Source organism: Mustela nigripes, chromosome 9 (assembly GCF_022355385.1).
Source record: "Mustela nigripes isolate SB6536 chromosome 9, MUSNIG.SB6536, whole genome shotgun sequence".
NCBI classification, from domain to species: domain Eukaryota; kingdom Metazoa; phylum Chordata; class Mammalia; order Carnivora; family Mustelidae; genus Mustela; species Mustela nigripes.
The window spans coordinates 19,849,061-19,867,171 of record NC_081565.1 but is presented as its reverse complement, the minus strand read 5'-3'; the positions used below and the strand labels follow the sequence as shown (position 1 = coordinate 19,867,171).

The 18,111-nt window shown below is 51.6% G+C and overlaps 1 protein-coding gene across 6 annotated transcripts in view; it reads left to right on the top strand.

The window, feature by feature from the left end:
- RGS3 (regulator of G protein signaling 3) overlaps positions 1 to 18,111 on the top strand; it is a 117,618-nt gene that overhangs the window by 70,831 nt on the left and 28,676 nt on the right. Inside the window, exon 1 of one of the 6 annotated variants that reach the window (XM_059411005.1) lies at positions 15,285 to 15,371. The exons of 4 other annotated variants lie outside the window; for them this stretch is intronic. The gene's annotated coding sequence lies outside the window, so the exon portion shown is untranslated. Of the gene's footprint in view, positions 1 to 15,284; positions 15,372 to 15,406; positions 15,566 to 18,111 lie in introns of those variants that run through there. One more of the 6 variants, XM_059411004.1, reaches the window with a different exon arrangement.

Below are 18,111 nucleotides of genomic sequence, written 5' to 3'. Positions count from 1 at the left end.
CCCCCCCCCGCCCCGGGCCCCCCCCCCCCCCCCCCCCCCCCCCCCCCGCCGACTGTTGCCGAGGACAGGAGCTCTGGCCACCGGGAAATGGAGAATCAGAACATAACACGGAGCCCTGGGGACAGGGCTTTCCTCCCAGCTTGTCCCCAACAACCTGCTGACTTGACTGGTGCTCCCGTTGGGGTCCTAGGCCCAGCCAGCCGCTGGGGGAGCAAACATCAGCTCCTGGAGGGCCTGGGCCCGTCCATCTGGGGACCGTGGGGAGCCACAGCACCACTGAGGCTCTGCCTCTCAGATGGATGAAACAATGCCCTGGGCTCCACGGGCTCGAGAAGATGAGATAGGACGGAGCAGCTGCCGCTCTTCAGTGTCCTTGGCCGTCCCAGCCCGGGATGAAGGACATGCCATGGAAATGGCATCTGAGAGTCATAATCACGGGAAACACGGCTGGGCCCCGCCCTCCACATAAATCATGCTAAGAAGCCTACACAATGGTCTCTTTCCTGATGGTCCAATTGTCTTCGTTTGGTGTCTGGGGCCTGGGAGCCGGGAGGATGGGAGCAAACCATTTATTGTTAAAAAGGCCATCTGTGCGATTTGAATACAAAGTGATCCTTTAAGTTCTCCTCACACCCTCGGATCCCGTGTTTTCTGAGTTCTCAGGCGCTGGGTCTTTTGAAACTCTGTCTCTCCTGGAAGGAGCCATGCCGGGTCTCTGCTGGCCTGGCCTTTTGACCCTTTGGGAGCTGGGACCTGTTGGATATAAGGACATTTCTTTATGTATGTCTTGTCTGTTTATTTTTTTTATCTTTTATTTAAACATTTTTCATCCACCAAAGCCCTCCTTTCTCACACAGCCCCAGGTGGGGTTTGCAGAGTGAGGGTGGAGGCCATCTCTGGGAGGGTTCCTCACAGGGACAGCGGGGCCTTCCAGGGTGGCAGCCAGGGTCCCCAGGCATTATCTCCCCAGACCACCAGCAGCCTCGCTGTACGGGTAAAAGGGCCTGGGACTCAGAGACGTTAAATGATTTATCCCAGATCACACAGCTGGCAAGACAAGCCAGGGCCTTTCCATCTGACCCACTGCTCATCCCAGATGCAGAGGCTTGCTCTTTGCGGGCGGAAGCAGGGAAATCAATCATCTACTTCCGGGAGAGGCAGGAGGATGATATCGTGCATGTGAAAGCCGTGGCCCTTTCAGCTCTAGAGGAGATGCCTTAGGATAAATGAATCTTATTCTCCGCACAGTGGAGACTAAGCTCCCAGAGTTCACGTGTCCAAGGGGTAGCCCAGAAAAGCGCAAGAGCTTCACACCAGATTTGATATGAAGGACAAGGGAGAGTTCCTGAAGGCAGGCTGTGAGGGGGCGCTGGAATGGTCACTGAGGCCCTTTCCCTTTCGACTCTGGCATTCTAGAGGATCAGCCGACACAGTACTGGGTACCCAGCAGCAATGGAACTGAGGCCAAAGGCAGAAGGGGATAGCTACAGGTTTAGGACCTGAGTCCTGGAAATAGGCCTTTGGCCCGAGCCCCATCAAGGGCAGGGAGAGAGTCGGCTCTGCACTCTGGGCCCAGATTTTGCTAATTGACTAGTTCTAAATCTCAACCCCAAGTGACTGGGAATCAGCTGGACTGGATTTCAGACATTCCCCTGAGGAAGCAGGCTCTTTTCCCCTAAATGGCTCAAGTGTTTTCCAATCTCTGCAGCCTTCTCCTCTCCCCTGCTTGCTGCCCATCTGGCTCTGGACAGACTGCCAGCTTCGCCATCTTGCCCTTCTCCTCTGCCACGGTGGTCTTCTTGCTTTACCCCCCCCCCTTTTTTTTAAAGATTTTATTTATTTATTTGACAGACAGAAATCACAAGTAGGCAGAGAGGCAGGCACAGAGAGAGGGGGAGGCAGGCTCCCTACTGAGCAGAGAGCCTGATGTGGGGCTCGATCCCAGGACCTGAGCCGAAGGCAGAGGCTTAAACCCACTGAGCCACCGAGGTGCCCCCTTGTTTTAGCTCTTAAGGAAGACAGCACAACCTGACTCTCCATACTGTCTTGACCTTATCTTCCCTCAAGCCTTTCTCTGAACAGGGCCACCATCCTGCCCTTGTTCCCAGATCCTTGGCTTAAGGGCAGAATGATAACATGGGGTGGTCGGGTGAGTATGTACACTATGACCTGTGTTGTCTCTTTAATCCGGCCCTCATGAGGTTCACTATCCCTGTTACACATCTACTCTCCTTACACCCAGCTGGTAGAGAAAGACGCTGAGTCTCAGAGAAGTTAAGAAACTTGCCCAAGGTCACATAGTGGGGGTGGCGAGGATTGGACTGTGGTGGCCCAGTGTCAGGGCCCCTTGGATTGCTCTGCATTACTGCTTTCCAGCCATCACAGACCAGCCAAGCTGCTTCAGACCGTGAGGGAGGCTGTTGTTAGAATAAAGGCCAGGTCTCTGCTCGGCTCTCACTGGGTACCCTCTACTCTCATTGTGTGCCGCCAGTCTGACCACCCTGGATTATTTCAACCCTTCTCCGAACTCTGTGCATTCGTATTTCAGCCATTCCACCTATGGCTGCCTGCGCCTCTTTGCGGCCCCTGCAGTCCTCAACCTTTAGGGCTCAGCCCCTCTCCAGAGACACTATTCTCAGACGTGCATCAAAAGTGCATCAGAAGTCGTTGCTTCCTTCTCTGTGGCCCCATGGCATTCACCCTTAACAGTGCGTTAGGCAGATATGTCTCTTCTGCAAGACTGTGAGCTCCTTGGCAGCCAGTAGCCGTCCTATCTTGTCTAACTCTTTTTCTGTTACTGCCCTATTCTTGATACGTACTCAGGAGATGTTGTAGAATTGAATTGGGTCCTATGGTTTGAGACTCTCATGTTCTAGAATTTAAATAAGGAAACTGAGTCTCAAACCAGGTAAGTGACCTGGCCATAGTCATGGGCAAGTAAGTGGTCAAGCCAAAGCTCCTGACTGTCTTGGCTGAGAACTTTCTCTGTTGTGCCTCCATCTGGTGAGAGCAGAGCCTGGATCCCCACGTGTTTTACTAAACAATCTGGCCAAGTTCATTTCAGGGTCATGGATACTACAATAGTCTATGCTGACTCCTTGCATCCTCAGAGACAAAGGAGAACTGACCAGAGCTGCTCCCATGGTTCTCTTCCCCAGATTTGTGGGGCTCCCCTCTCACTGAAACTCTTGCCCTCAGAGAAAACCTGAAGATCTTAGTTCAAATCCTGATGTTGCCGGTAACTCACTATGGACTTTGGGCAAATTACTCTCTCTCTCTGATTATCTGCTTCTTTACCAAGAAAAGTGAGACAGTTGAATCTAGATGAGCTCCAGGAGTCATCTTCAAAGTCTCAGAACTCTTAGTAGCAGGTTAAAGGGAGAAAGAAAACAGACAATTTGGTCTTCACATTGGAACAAGAGTGTATGCATGGTGGGTATATGCAAATGTGTGGCTAATATTCAATATTGGTTAATATTCACATTATTGTGTGGTTACTATTCATCATGTACTCACGATATACTTACAGATCTCATACTGGAAGGGATCCCTATCATAGGTACACAAATTATGAACATACTCCTGCCTCCTCTCACACAAAGATGCCTCCTTCCAGACTGGCCCCCAAGAAGCCAGTACAAAGAGCTTCTAACCCCAAATCCTCACCTCTTCCTTTTTCCTTTCTACTCACAGACTCTTGTTTGAACTTCACATATATGTGTTCTTTAACCTTTCCCATGACTAGGTCTATGACCTATGCTGACTTTCAAGTGGAATTTGTGGTAATCAATACTCAGTACCTTTCGTTTCTCGTGTGGTCAGAAATCTCCTTCAGACTCTTCCCCAGAAGTCACCCCTGACATTTTTCATTGCCTTTAAAGTATATCTTCTTTCACTCAAACACTATTCCAGGTAAATTTCCCTGTCTTTCAAATGGGAATGACTTTCTCTGATAGCTTTCGGCTATTGCTCCTCATGGAAGAACATTAAGGGTTAATTAAGTAGGCTAGCCCAAGAAGCTGACCACTATTTAAAACAGAGTTTTCAGTGGGAGAGTGCATTCTGAGACCTGTCATCAACTCTCAGATAGACCTTGGGAACACAACTCAATACATACCCAAGAACCAATGAGTACAGTGTTTATTTTATGAATGACTGGAGTTTTGATGGAACCACTGAACCTTTGAATGGGGAACTGAAAATTCTCCCTCCTCCCACCCAAGATGGGTTGATGAACAAGCTGATTTATAGAAACCAAGACCAAGAGAGGGGCAAGAACCTGGCCAAGGGCCAAGCAGTTGGTGTTAGAACTGAAACTAGGCCCCAAAATAAGCTTCCAGTCCAGTGTCCCTCTTCTGTGACTTTTGAAGAGTCGGCTAGGTTGGGGGCAGGGGAGGGCACAGATGTCCTAGAGACACCCTCTTGTCTGACTCAGCTGTGTTGTCATTAGAAAAAGTCAGTCACCACTTTGGGCTGTAATGGAAATATTGAGAAACGGCCTGGCTAATGGTGTGGGGAGAGGTTGTCTAGTCGGCTGGCTGGTCTATAAATTCCTGGTGTGTTCCTGCTGGAGCATAATGAATGGGGCTGCTGTTCCAGCTGGGGCTCTGAGCGTGGCAGGACTGGTGGAGATGCTCCCTGTGCTCTGTTCTAAAAATAGTGGTGGGAATGCAGCTGAGGGGAAGAGGAGGGGGGATCCTTTGGGAGCTGGGTGGGGCGCCTCACCCCCTTCCTCTTCCTGCCAGGCTCTATGTGAGGAAGGGCCGTAGGTTCGGAGAATTTAGGTCTGGGAGGGTCCTAGAGCCATCATCCTTCACACCCTGTTCGCAAACAGAAGAGGAGGCCCCGCGGGAATGGACTGGCCAGCAGTGGCTGGGCCTAGGAAGAAGGTCTCCCCTGGCAGGCTCTTTTGCCCCTGCTGTTTCAGCAGGGAAGCTGCAGGCTTTGGGAGGCTTTCTCTCACTGCCTCTGGGTGTGCACAGAGCCTGGGAACTCCTGGGGCCGGATGTGGTTGGGCTTCCTGAGAGTCGCCCAGCAGGCGAGGAGTACAGGCCAGTTTGCCCAGAGCCATGACCTCTGCCAGTGGGCCTTCTAACGCCACGCCTTCCCTTTGCTGGTGTCCCCACCCTTCTAACTTGTTCTTCTGTCGCCTCCTGGACGGTCTGCGGGGACGGCAGACAAGGGCCTACAGGACAGAGGGCCTACTAGCTCAGGACCTTTCTCTGCCCTTCCTCAGGAACAAGGACACCTAGCTAAGGTAGAGGCAGGGGCCTGGGCCCAAACTCAGTTTTGCTTCTCAGTAGCTGTGCAATTAGTGGTAGGTGTCATCTTTGTGTCTACCTGTATGTCTACCACCTACCTAATGTTAGGTGTCATCTGTGTGTCTACCTAGTGGTAGGTAGCATCAGTCAAATGAGATGAGGACCCCTATCTCGCTGGATTCTTGGGAGCACTTGAGGGGATGGGCTGTGTGAAGTCCTGGCATGCAGAAGGTACTCAGTCAGTCATGGTAGCTGTCCTGCACACAGACTTGACTTTCTGAACCCCTCTCCTTGGGGCTTCTACCAATGGAGGCATGGCAGGTGTTGGTTTGTTTCTTAAAGGCAGTTGACTTCTGTCGTGTTGTTACAAAAGCGATTCGTGTTTATTATGATGAAAACATTTAATACAGTTGAAGCAGAAGAAGGAAATGAAGTTCACTTTTAATCCCAACACCCAGAGACAAACATTGTTAACATTTTGGGGTGTATCCTGTGAGGCATTTTTTTATACACATGAGTATCTACTTTGCAAATTGGGGTTACTGGTGCACACAACTTTCTAACTTGTTTCTTTTCTATTCAGCAATGTGTGGTGTATCCATATTTCCATATCAATAAATATTCTTCTACAGCATCATTTTTAGCATTTGGGGAGTATTTCATTGTGTTTATCTAAATGATCTCCAGTAGTTCAACATGTAATTTGTTTCCAATTTTTCTTTTCTTTTCTTTTTTTTTAAAGATTTATTTATTTGAGGGGCGCTTGGGTGGCTCAGTGGGTTAAAGCCTCTGCCTACAGCTCAGGTCATGATCCCAGGGTCCTGGAATCGAACCCCGCATCAGGCTCTCTGCTCAGTGGGGAGCCTGCTTCCTCCTCTCTCTCTCCCTCTCTGCCTACTTGTGATCTCTGTCAAATAAATAAATAAATATTCATAAATAAACATTCAAATAAATTTAAATAGATATTTAAATATTAGATATTTAAATAGATATTTGTTTATGAATGAATGAATGAATAAATAAATATTTATTTATTTATTTGAGAAAGAGTGAGCACAAATGGGAGGAGGGGCAGAGGGAGAGGGAGAGAAAATCTCAAGCAGACTCCCCGATGAGCAGGGAGCCCAACGGAGGCTTGACCTCATGATCCATGAGATCATGACCTGAGCTAAAACCAAGAGCCTGGAGCCCAACCAACTGAGCCACCCAAGCACCCCTCCAACTTTTCATTGTTACAAAACCCCGAGATAAAAATACTTATAGGCATATCTTGGTATCCCCTGGCATCATCCAGTATACATGTTCGACCCTCCACCAATATTTGTTAAATGAATTTTATGAGAATAAATTCCAGGTAGTAGAATTCCAAGCCAGAAAGTATATATTTGTAAAAAAGCTTCTTGATAACTATTTCTAAATGACTCCCTGGAATGGCTGTACAGATTTATGATCTGTACTTGAAATATTTTATTTATTTACTTTATTTGGTGAGGGGGGGGGGAGAGTGAGAGAGAGTGCAGGAGCAGAGGGGAGGGGCAAAGGGAGAGGGAGAGAATCTCAGGCAGACTCTGGGCTGAGTGTGGAGCCCAATGAAAGGCTTGATCTCAAGACCCTGAGGTCATGACCTGAGCCAAAACCAAGAGGTGGACACTTAAGTGACTGAGCCATTCAGGCGCCCCAGGACTTTCCCTTTTTAGCACAGAAAGTCCTGCTTGTTGAGAAACCCCTTTTGTCCCAAGCAAACTGAGAGTCTGGGTGAGAGAATGCCCATTTCCTGGCACCCTCACCAACACTGCATTGTTACTCTTCAATGGGGGTTAATGCCTTTGATTTCTAGAGATGTTGAATATTTGTTTATATGCCTTTAGTCACTTGCATTGCCTCTTTTTTGAGTCCTTTCGCACATTTAAAAAATTGGGCTGCTTACAGTTTATTAGCTGACCAGAGCTCTCTATATAATAAAGATATTCGTGTTTTTATTATTCTTTAAAACTGTAGTTGTTTCCAATTGATATTGGAATCCAGTCAGTCATGTCTATAAATTGTTTTGGTAGCATCTTTTTTTTTTTGAGATTTTATTTATTTATTTGACAGAGCAAGAGACAACAAGAGAGGGAACATATGCAGGGGGAGTGGGGGAGGGAGAAGCAGGTTTCCCACCAAGCAGGGACCCCAACTCAGGGCTTGATCCTAGGGCCCTGGCTGGGATCATGACCCAAGCCAAAGGCAGATGCCCAGTAACTGAGCCACCCAGGTGCCCCTAAGTAGCCTCTTTTCGAGATATTATTTATATGTCATAGAATTCATTCATTCATTGTGTTTCTTTGGTGTATCCCCCAGACTTTTGCAACAATCACCTCAATCAATATTAGAATCTCCAGAAGAAAGCGGACCCTGCAGCTGTCAGCCCCCACCTCCTCCAACCCAAGGCAACCACTGAGACACTTTCTTGTCTGTATAGACTTGCCTCTTCTGGACTGTTCATATATATAAGTGGAATCCTGTAATATTTGGGGTTTGGTGGCCGGCTTCTTTCACTTCGTGTCATATTTCCAGAGTTCATCCAAAGCACGTGACTGTGCTTTGTTTCTCTGTACGGCTGTCTAATATTTCATGGAAGGGTGGATCCAGGGCTACACCGCATTTCATTTTCCTGGTTATCCATTGATGAATGTTTGAATTGTTTCTGCCTTGCGGCTGCTGTAGATAAGGCTGCTGTAAATGCTTGTGTGCAGGTTTTTGTGCAGACATATGTATCCACTTCTCGGCAATATGTGCCTCCCCCAGGTCAAATGGCAACTTTATGTGTAACTTTTGGAGGACCCGCTAGACTGTTTTCCAGAGGGACTGCATGATTTCTCCTCCCCACCATCAGTGTATGAGGGTTCTACTTTCCCCACAGTCTCTCGGATAACACTTGTTATTTTACCATTTTTAAAAACGATAACCATCCTCCTGGGTCTGAAGTCGTATCTTGCTGTGGTTTTGAATTGCATTTTTCTGATGACTAATATAGCTATAAATTTTTAATTGTTTTTGCCTTTGGGGTTGTGGTATTCACCACAGGATTATATAATATTCACCCTCCCACCTTGAACTGTATGGTTTATTTTTCAAGTTTTACCCCCCTCCTCATTAACTGTCTATTCCTACAGCAGGTTGAGACTTAATAATTTTAGCTTTATGGTAGGTGGCTGTAGTCATCCCAAGGCTGCCCTCCCAATATTCCGCAAAATTTCCTCTGGAATGCTGTACCCTGATTCTAGTCTGCCAGAGTTTTACTCTTACCTTTTCCATAGACATATTTCCGTATTGGTCATGAGACCAGATCTAGAATAGTTTGTCCTCACCTCCTCCTACCCACAATGAATGTGTCAGCTGACCCATACTTCTCCTTGCTTTCCTCTGCGCCTCCCAGGGATGGTTGAAATCATCTGGAATTTTAGTTTCTGATTATTATCATTTTTAGACCATCCGTCCTGTTTTAAGTGTCATTTATTTAAGCTGCATTCAGCTCCTCAATATGCTATCAGTAGTTCAGTGCATGTATGTTTCCGGATTCATTGCTCGCCCGTCTCTTGGATACCACACCATCTCGTTCTTGACTCCTTGGCTTGGACTTATTCTTTTTTTTCTGGAGAGCTCTCTTGAGTAATTTTTCCATAAAGCGTCTATGGGTGGCATAATTTCTTAGCCTTTCAAAGTCTGAAAATATTTGCCGTCATGTTTGAGTCATCATTTTCCGACGTTGAGAATTCTAGGCTAGCAATCCTTCTTCTCCAGATACTTGAGGGAGATGCTCTGTCATCCCAGCATTTATGCTGTAAGAAGCACAGTTCTCAGTTGATTCTCTAAAGTTTCTTTATGGAAACAAGCAGCATTTCTCTTTCTAGTCTTTGGAATTTGGAAATATCACCAGATCATTACTGAGCTCTTTGCTCTCTATGGGTAGTTTTTCCTGGTACTAAGCGGGCAAGCTCTTTCAGCTTATGTTGGCTCCAGCAAGCAGGTGAATGGTGGTGCCCATTCTCGAAGGCAGAAACAGTAAAGAGGGACCAGTTTGGGTGACAGGGTCATGAATCCCACTGCAGTATAGGTATTGTGATGGGAAGACTAGTTGGTAGTTTCTCATGGAAACAAGAACATTTAGAGCAGGGCATCTTAAACCACCCATGGTGAAGGGCCTTATGCTTTTATAAAACTCACACTGCATGTGATTTCCCCTGCTGGTTTGCGAACACTCAAACCGGCCTTGTACCCAATCCATATTCAGTAACACCAGTACACCGATCTCGGGCTCGCGTACCACATCAATGTCAAGTGGCTACAAACGTTTCTTTTTTTTTCTTTCTTTTTTTTTTAATATTTTATTTATTTATTTGACAGAGGGAGAGAGAGAGATCACAAGCAGGCAAAGAAGCAGGCAGAGAGAGGGGGAAGCAGGCTCCCTGCCCAGCAGAGAGCCCAACGCAGGGCTCGATCCCAGGACCCTGGGATCATGACCTGAGCTGAAGGCAGGGGCTCAACCCACTGAGCCACCCAGGTGCCCCGCTACAAACGTTTCTAAACACTTGATTTTGCTGCTCATCCAACAAGAAGTTTGTGGATCAGTACAGTTCTGTAGACCATGCTGAGTAACACTGACCTCGTCAAACCCTGGTGCCCATTTTAGAAACACGGAAGCTGAGACCCAGAGAGGGGACTGGCCTTGCCCTAGATCTCACAGACGACCGCAGCAAAATCAGCATCTTAGACTGGTCTTTCCTCTGCTGACCCTCTCTTGTGGTGGCCTGGGCCCAAGTCCAGCAGGCCAAGCAGCAAGTAGACTCAGGAGGCCCTGTATCTAGCAGCCAAGGTCACGGGGCTGGCCTCCATGTATCTGAGTTGGTGGGTCTGTGCTGAAAGCTGGCCAAGAACTTGGGAAGTCAGGACCCAGTCTGACCCTGAAGCTGGCACAAGCATAGTGGGTTGGGGATTGCTCCCAAAGTCTGAAATGCTAGGCCAGCATGTGGCCAGTTAGACTGCAGCCGGAAAGGGAGACGGTCTCAGCCCTTGGCCCCCCTGTACCTCTGCAGCTGCCTGAGGTCAGACTGATGTCACTGAGGTGGCAGCGGTGTGTGCCCGGGTTGTGGGCAGAAGCCAGCCAGGGGCAGTTCGCAGGGACAGCTCTGCAAGTGAACATTTGATCTTCTGGATTTCACTGCCCGTGGGCTTTTCCTCATTGTGCTTGGGAGATCTAGTTCCCGGGAGCAGACTGGGACTCGGCCTGGCTGCCTGAAGTTGCTGAGGAGAGAATCGCTTCTCAGCTTTTTGGCTAAGATTAAGTATAGTATCTGAAGTTGCTGAAGAAGGGGAAGATGCAAGAGGACAAGTGCTTAGGGAGCAGGAGCGGGGGGCAGAGCATCCAGGGGAAGAGCATAGGCCATGGGGCCATTTTACAGATGAGGCAACTGAGACTCCGAGACATTAAAATGACTTGCCCAAGGTAACTCACACTTTGAGTTTTTATTTTTTATTTTTTTTATTCCAAAGCCTGTGCTCTTTCTAAATTCCACTGACTGAATTCCACAGAATTCCTCTAGTGAGAGAGCCTGGAAGGGCCTAGGACTGGCCAATGAAAGCAAGGGAGCAGGGCTGGACCCACTGGATACCCCTCTCTCGCCTCGTTTTAGGGATGGAAGAGAGACCAGTAAGGGGGAAGGGACGCCAGAGCCTCCCATGGACTGGAACTTGAGGATACCTGCTGTGTCCCGTCCCCCACACCACTTGTACACCGTGCCCCAAGAACAAGGCTAGTGCCACCAGGAAGAGCCAGGTACATGCCCTTAGCAAGCAGTGGAAGAGCAGGTCTCCTACCCTGGCATTAGGGTCATGGAAACCAGAACATGGCAGGACAGCCCCTGCCTGTGGTGTCCGTGCCAAGGTCAGATCTCAGGAGTGGGCTACTTCCACGTCTTCCTGTGTCCATAGCTGTGTCCTCAGCTCTGAGCACAGGCTCCAGCACATGTAGTGATTCAGTGTTATTGAAGTAACAAATAAATCTGTCTTGACTGACTCTTCTGTGGAGAGGCCCTTCCTGAATGGAGTCTGCAGACCTCTAAACCAGGGATGTGAGACCCAGTGAGTAAAGACCCAGAAATTCCTAAGTGTCTTAGCAGATTTAAAGCTTGGGCTGGGGTGGGTATGTGCAGATCATTCTAGTCTCCTAAACCCAGGCTCATCATACTCTTCTATAGAAGGTTGGAGCAGGGGCTGGGCTTTGGAGAAGGTTGGGAGAAGCATTCCTGGGCTCAGGTTTTCACTGCCCTGCCACCCAAGCACAGGCCTGGCTCTTTCATCCTCCAGGGAGAATGTTCCAGGGAGAAGAAAAGCCCGAGCAGCTGCTGGTGGGGACTGCAGTGGTCTCAGCCTGTCACAGGCTCTGGGATTCCTGAGACCACGCCTCTCTCTGGCTTGTGCCCAGTTTCTGCCCTAGCAGCATCAACCTCCTCCCCAACCTGGGACAAAATCCCAGTGGACTTAGGATCAGAAGGCAGGACGGGGAAACTTACTAAGTATTAGCCTTTGGCAAGTACCCCCCTTTCCTTGAGGGCATTGCCAGCATGTGACCTTCTTCAGGTAGAGTGTGCAGGAGGAAGGATGGTGAGTGTGTTCCCGTGTGCGCGGGGCTCGTGATGGGGGCTTGGGAGCACCGGGGTGGGCAGTAAGGGAGAGTGGCGGATACGTTACCATGAAATGGTATGTCCAGTTGCCTGGGCTAGCTCCCGCTGCTGCCGAATCTCTCTAGGGGCCTCTCTGGAGCCTTGGGCTCTGGCTGGGGGTGCTGCCCCCCAGAAATGGGAGGTGTGTACAGACTGGTTCCCTGCTGACCCTCGCTGGTCCCAGCCCTGGGAGCTGCTGGCGTGACTGGACCACAGAGCCAGCCAGCTTCCCAGGCTAGCAGGCAGCGGGGGTGAGGGTGGGGGGGGCGGGGTGCGTCTGATACACGGGCTGCCTTGCGTAGTGGTGCAGGGCACAGTGGAGAGTGGACTGGCCTTGACCCATAGCTCTGCCCTTACCAGTACGTGACCTTGACAATGTTTCATCATCTTTCTGCCTCTGTTTACTCATTTATAAAGTGGGGACATTAGACATATCTGATGGGGCTGTGAAGGTTTCATGAGTCAACGACTGGGAAGTGCTTTGACCAGTGCTGGGGCATAGGAAGTGTCAAATAAATGTGTATCGAGTGAATTAGGTAGATTGGTAAATGCGGCCCAGGCCTTGAGTGCCCAGTGCCGATCCCTGTGGCCAGTGGGCCATCTAGATCTCACTGTCCTCTGATCCCAGCTCCCCCTTGCTGAACAGTGTTACCATTTATGTAGGTCCGAGGAACACTGGGGTGTAGTGGAAGGAGCTCTAGACTGGGAGTGAGCAAATCCTGGGTCCCAGCCCTGCTACTCAGTTGCTCTGTGTCCTTGGGAAAGTCACTTTCTCTCTCTGGGCCTCAGATTCACTCTCTATAAATGGGAGACAGCGGTGAGAGATCTCCAAGGGCCCTTTTGGCTTAGATAGTCTGAGTGTCCGTGACTCCCCCTCCTGCCCCAGTACACTGGGAGACCCACCTGCTTTGCTGATTTGCATCTGGAGCTATGGAGAGGCAGAGGGGAGCTGCGTGGGCTCCTCCAGGCACGAAGTGTTCTCCTGACCTGGCCTGGCAGGCTCCTGGCCCTCAGGGTGCTGAACTGCTGGGCCCTTTTGCTCTTTATCCTTGTGCTCCAGAGCAATGATGAATGCCTTCTGGATCTGTTCTGGATCCCGCCCCACGGACTGGCAGAGCTGCTCTGCCCATCGTGGCACAGTGTCTAATTACAGACTCGCTATTCTGGCTGTGTGGCTGATGTCTGTCTCCCTCAGGAACTTTGTGAGTACAGAGCCCAGGTCTGTCCATTCTCTTCCACATCCCGAGGGCCCAGCACAGAGCCTGGCATGTAGTTGGCACTCTAGAACCATTTGTTGATGGAGAGGTGAAGACCCAGTTGAAACTTAGGGCTTCCTCTCATGTCAAGAAACCCTCCATTCAGGCTCTCCACCCTAAGCAATCTTATCCCAAGCAACAGAAATTCCATCCCAGGAACCAGTCAGCCCTACTAGAAATCGGTCAGCCCCATTAGAACTGGACTGTCTTGAGACTCATCTTCTTAGTTTCTTTCTTTCTTTCTTTTTTAAAGATTTTATTTATTTATTTGTCAGAGAGATAGAGTACAGGTAGGCACAGTGGCAGGCAGAGGCAGAGGGAGAAGCAGGCTCCCTGCAGAGCAAAGAGCCCGATGTGGGGCTCCATCCCAGGACGCTGGGATCATGACCTGAGCCAAAGGCGGCTGCTTAACCAACTGAGCCACCCAGGCGCCCCAGCATCTTCTTAGTTTCCCAGGATAATATGGACCCTGCTTCCCAGGAGCCTGCAGGATGACAGTCAGGGGCAGGGAGATGGGCAGCGAGAGACATTCAGAGAGACATTCAGAGACAGTGAGACTGACACAGGAAGACCAAGACGTGGAGGAAAGCGCTTCAGCCCAGGGTGGGGTGAGGTGGGAAAGGGCTCAGGGGCTCCTTTGGCCCATCACTTCCCCCGTGTGACATCCCGGGGCGCCCGCTGCTCTGGTAGTAAGCAGTTTGGGGCTGGAGCTGCTGTTGGATGGGCACCCCAGCTTGGGCCCCAGGCACAACCGAGGCTGCCTTTGTTGATCAGACAACCAACTGCAGCAACCATAGCCACAACGTCAGACAGCTTGGCGCTGGCAAAGCAGCCTCTGGGGTTGGGGGGAGGCTATGCTGGAGTGAGGAGTGGCCACCCTGCTGTTAGCCCAACTGGTCTTCAGTCCTGGCTTCACAGCCAGCTAGCTGTGTGACACAACCATTCTGTACCTGAGATTCTCCATCTGTGAATAGGGCCCCTGCCTCACAAAGTGCTGGTGGGGATACAGTGACTTTACGAAGGGCAGGTTCTGGGAGTAATGCCTGGCATGGGATCCCTGAACAAGAGTTGTCAGCCCCATTTTGCAGATGAGGAAACCCAGGCTCAGAGGTAGGCAGGGACTTGATCAGGAGTGCCCAGCCACCCAGTGCTGGAGCTGGAACTGGAACTGGGGGCTCTTGCCTCAGAGTCCAGGACTCTTTCTTCTGCCCCTCCCACCCCCCCACTGTCCCTCAGTAGGGATGTCTCTTTCACTTGCGGCCCTAACCCTTGAGCTGTTGTAATGTGCTTCTCCCAGCCATCATATTGTGGGGGAGGAAGCCCCGTGCTCTCTGCCTATCTGATTCACCGGAGTTTGACACACACAAGTGCTAAGCTCCGGCAACACTGGATGGTGCTGCTATGCCACTCCCCCATCCCGAGGCGGTGACATTCTCAGAGTCAGTGGCTTCTGGGCTGCAGGACCCTGGGTTAAATCGCAGCCGCCCACAGGGATGTGAGCAGCGTGGGGTTGGGGTGTGACGGGAAGCCTGGGCGGGTGATTGGCTCCATCCTGCCCAGAGCAGGAGCCAGTGGCTTTGCACTGCCCCAGCCTGGGTGGGGAGCCCTCAGCATGCCTATGGGGTACATGGCTCGGGGATCCCAGCGCCAGGGGCTGCCACTGTCAGCGATGGCTGCCTCTCCCTCCAGAGCGGCTCTTGAGGGGCCGGGCCAGGCCCCGGGGACCGGGCACGGGGGAGCCAGGACCTGTGCATGCATGCGTGTGAGTGTGAGCCTGTAACGGAGCAGCCGGGGCTCCTTGCCGGCGGAAGGACTGAGGACTGGTTGCTGGAGGAGGGGGACGCTTCCTGAGACATCGTGCTCTCCCCCTCCTCCTCCTCCTCCAATGAAAGTGACTTGGGAAATCAGAGTTTTCTTTGATGGAAGAAAGAAATCCAGAGCAGCAGCGCGGTGGCCGGCTGGACAGGGTGTGTATTTGGAAAGGAGGAAGAGGAGGAGGAGGAAGAGGAGGAGGGCAAAGAGGAGGAGGAGGAGGAAGAGGAGGAGGGGCGAGTGATGCAAGGGTTTTGAAAACGCTACCTAGATGTGGGAGGTGGAACCTGGTCATTTGGTTCTGCTTTTCCCAGCAGGTATCGCTCCCCTGGGGAACTTGGGTAAGTCCATAAATAGCTCTGCTGACACAAAGAAGCTCTGTCTGGGGACGGCGGCCGCTTGACACGGGCGGCCAGGAGCTGCCACAGCCACGGCCGCCCTCCCGCCTGCGGGAGGAGCCCGGTGGAGACCGGGCTGGCGGGCTGGCTGGCCGGAGCGGCCGGGAGTCTGCTGGGTCCCTGCTGGAGTGTGCTGGGTAGGTGCCTTGGTGACGGGGTGGGTGTGTGGTAGGCGGGGGGGGGGGGGGGGCTCTTGTCCAGGCCACCCCATGCCCCTGTTCCTATTGTTTCTTCCCCAGGGCAGCCATTGATAGGCACGTTGCAACTAAATCGTGTGTGTTACGCTGAGATAGCTGTTGTGTGTGTATCTGTCTGTCGGTCGATCTTTCTCCGGGTGGGGACCCACAGGGCCAGGGGCATGCTATCACTGTGTGCTGCTTTCCACTTCTAGGCTGGTCAGCAGGTTTTTCTTTCTGGGAGAAAGGAATGTTTAGTGACCACGAGTTGGGACATTGCATGGGGAGGGCGTGCTCCGCCAGCTATGCTGGTGATCATGTCAGGGATGCTGACTCTACTCCAGACACCGGGGCTGCTGCTCTCTCGCCTAGTTCCGGGTCAGGCAAGGAGGTGGTCTGGGGTGGGGGTGGGGTGGGGGGTGGGGAGGCGGGTCTTAGCCAGCAGGGGGGGGGGAGGGCAGGGGGAGTGTTTGCCTCTGATTCCAGAGACTTCTGCTGAAATGTCCACAGGAAGCACAGGCAGGAGTGCTCTGCCCCCTGAGCCCTTTGAGAAGCATCCTGCACCTGCTCCCTTGGCTCTAGATGAGAACTGTAGCGGGGCGGGGAGGGGGTGAATGTTAGGGACTTGCTCACCCCACAGAGCTAACCACAGTGAGGGCTTAGAAGCCAATTTTTTTTTTCGACTTGGAAGCCCCACATTTCTACTCTTTTCCTGAAATGTCTTGGGAAGACCCTTGGCGCCCTGGGACATCTGCGTCATGGAAGAGCCATGGTCCAGGTTGGGAAGGGACTGTGTCCACACAGCAGGTGTTTGTCCAGGACCAGGATGGAGGACTTCTGCTTCCTGGAGCAGTGAGGACAGGGTACATGGGTGCCGTTACCTTACCTGAGTCTCATAGTTCAACTCTGAATCTGGCACTCCTGGCTTGAGATGCCTAGTGGAGCCCAGAGCCACCAGGCCCCTCACTGAAAACTTTGCACACCCTGCTGCCCTCAGGCCCATGGCTGGGGGCTACTGTCGGGCTCCTCTGTCCAGGTGGCTGAAGTGGGTGTATCTCTCAGAAGGAAGGAGCTGCAGTGCCTGCGGATCCCAGCCAGGGCCCTGAGGCCATAGTCAGAGTTTCCACCAGGGCCCCTTGAGTCCTCCGTGGCCAGCCAAGGGCACCTCCCTTCTTCCCCAGCCCTAGCATGTGGCATGGCTTAGCCCAGGGCGGGCCCTTCAGGGAGCCAAGTTCCACCGCAGGGCTTGCAAAGGCCCAGCCTGGCATCTAAAACAGCCAGGGAGATGGTGAAGATGGAGGCAGGCGGCTGAGGCGAGGGACCTTCCCCACCCCCACCCCACCGTTGGGAAGTCTCCAGGGCCTTGAACCATCCAACATCCTTGATGGGACTGCTGATTCTAGTACTTGGTATCAGGGCCACCACCCCCTCACCCCACCCTCAGCTTGCTTGCCTTTGCACAGGTTCCCACTGCCCAGAAAACCCATTTCTTCTCTTCAGGTCTTAATGCTAGAGAGCCCAAACTTCTACAGCTAGAGCAAATATGGCCATGGGGACCTGTCTGTCCTCTGGTGGTGGCACCCAGGGTGGTTCCTTGATATCTTATTTACATGGGATCTGGGCCTTATTCATCTCTGGGTCTCCAGGGTCTAGCCTGGAACCCAGCCCATGGTGGGAAAGGGCCAGGATGGGCTTTCCTAAAGGATAAGCCCTGATGTCCCAGTCAACTCTTTCTGTCTGTCTCCTAGCTCTCTGTGGTTTCTACCACAGTGGTTTCTACCAACTCGCGGGCCTAGGGAGGAGACTCTTTGGAGGAGCCCTAGTTTCTGTGTGGGCCTAAGAGGCTATTTTGCTCCCATAGGGCCAAGTGGTTGGGGGTGGGGGGGGATTTGACAGGAGGTGAAACAAGGAGAAAGTTAGCTTCAGCCTGTCTGAGGTCACAGGGGAGCCTACTCAGGGTCATGCTGGGCTGGGTGGTGTTCACACCAACATCGAGATGGAAGGGGCAGCTCCGGCTGCTTCGAATGCAATGTTCCTGGTCCTTTGCACGGACTACAGTGGCTTGGAACCCATCTTTGGCCCCCTTGGGATGCTGCCAACCATGGAGGAGGATCCGGGGTTTTGTGTGGGACTGATTCTCAGGAGGGAGTACCTTTGCCCAGCTGGGCTCCTGGGGGCCCTTAGAGCTTCTTCCCATTTACTAACCCAAGGGCCTGGAGAGGGCTGAGTCCATTTGCCTTCTGGACAGATAGGGGACTAAGGCCTGAAAGGAAGGACTTGCCTGAGGGAACATTCAACAGCCAAGTGGGGACGAGAACCCAGGTCTCCAATTTCCATCCCAAAGTCCTCTCTATCACACCAACTAGATGACTCAAAGCACCTAGCTTTCATATTGATGTTCCCTCTTTTTTGTGCTCCCCAGTGACACATTACTTTCTAGAACCCCCCGGCTTGCCAGCTAGAGCCTGACTCTCCTCTGAAAATCTGTAGGGAAAGCCCTTGCTTGG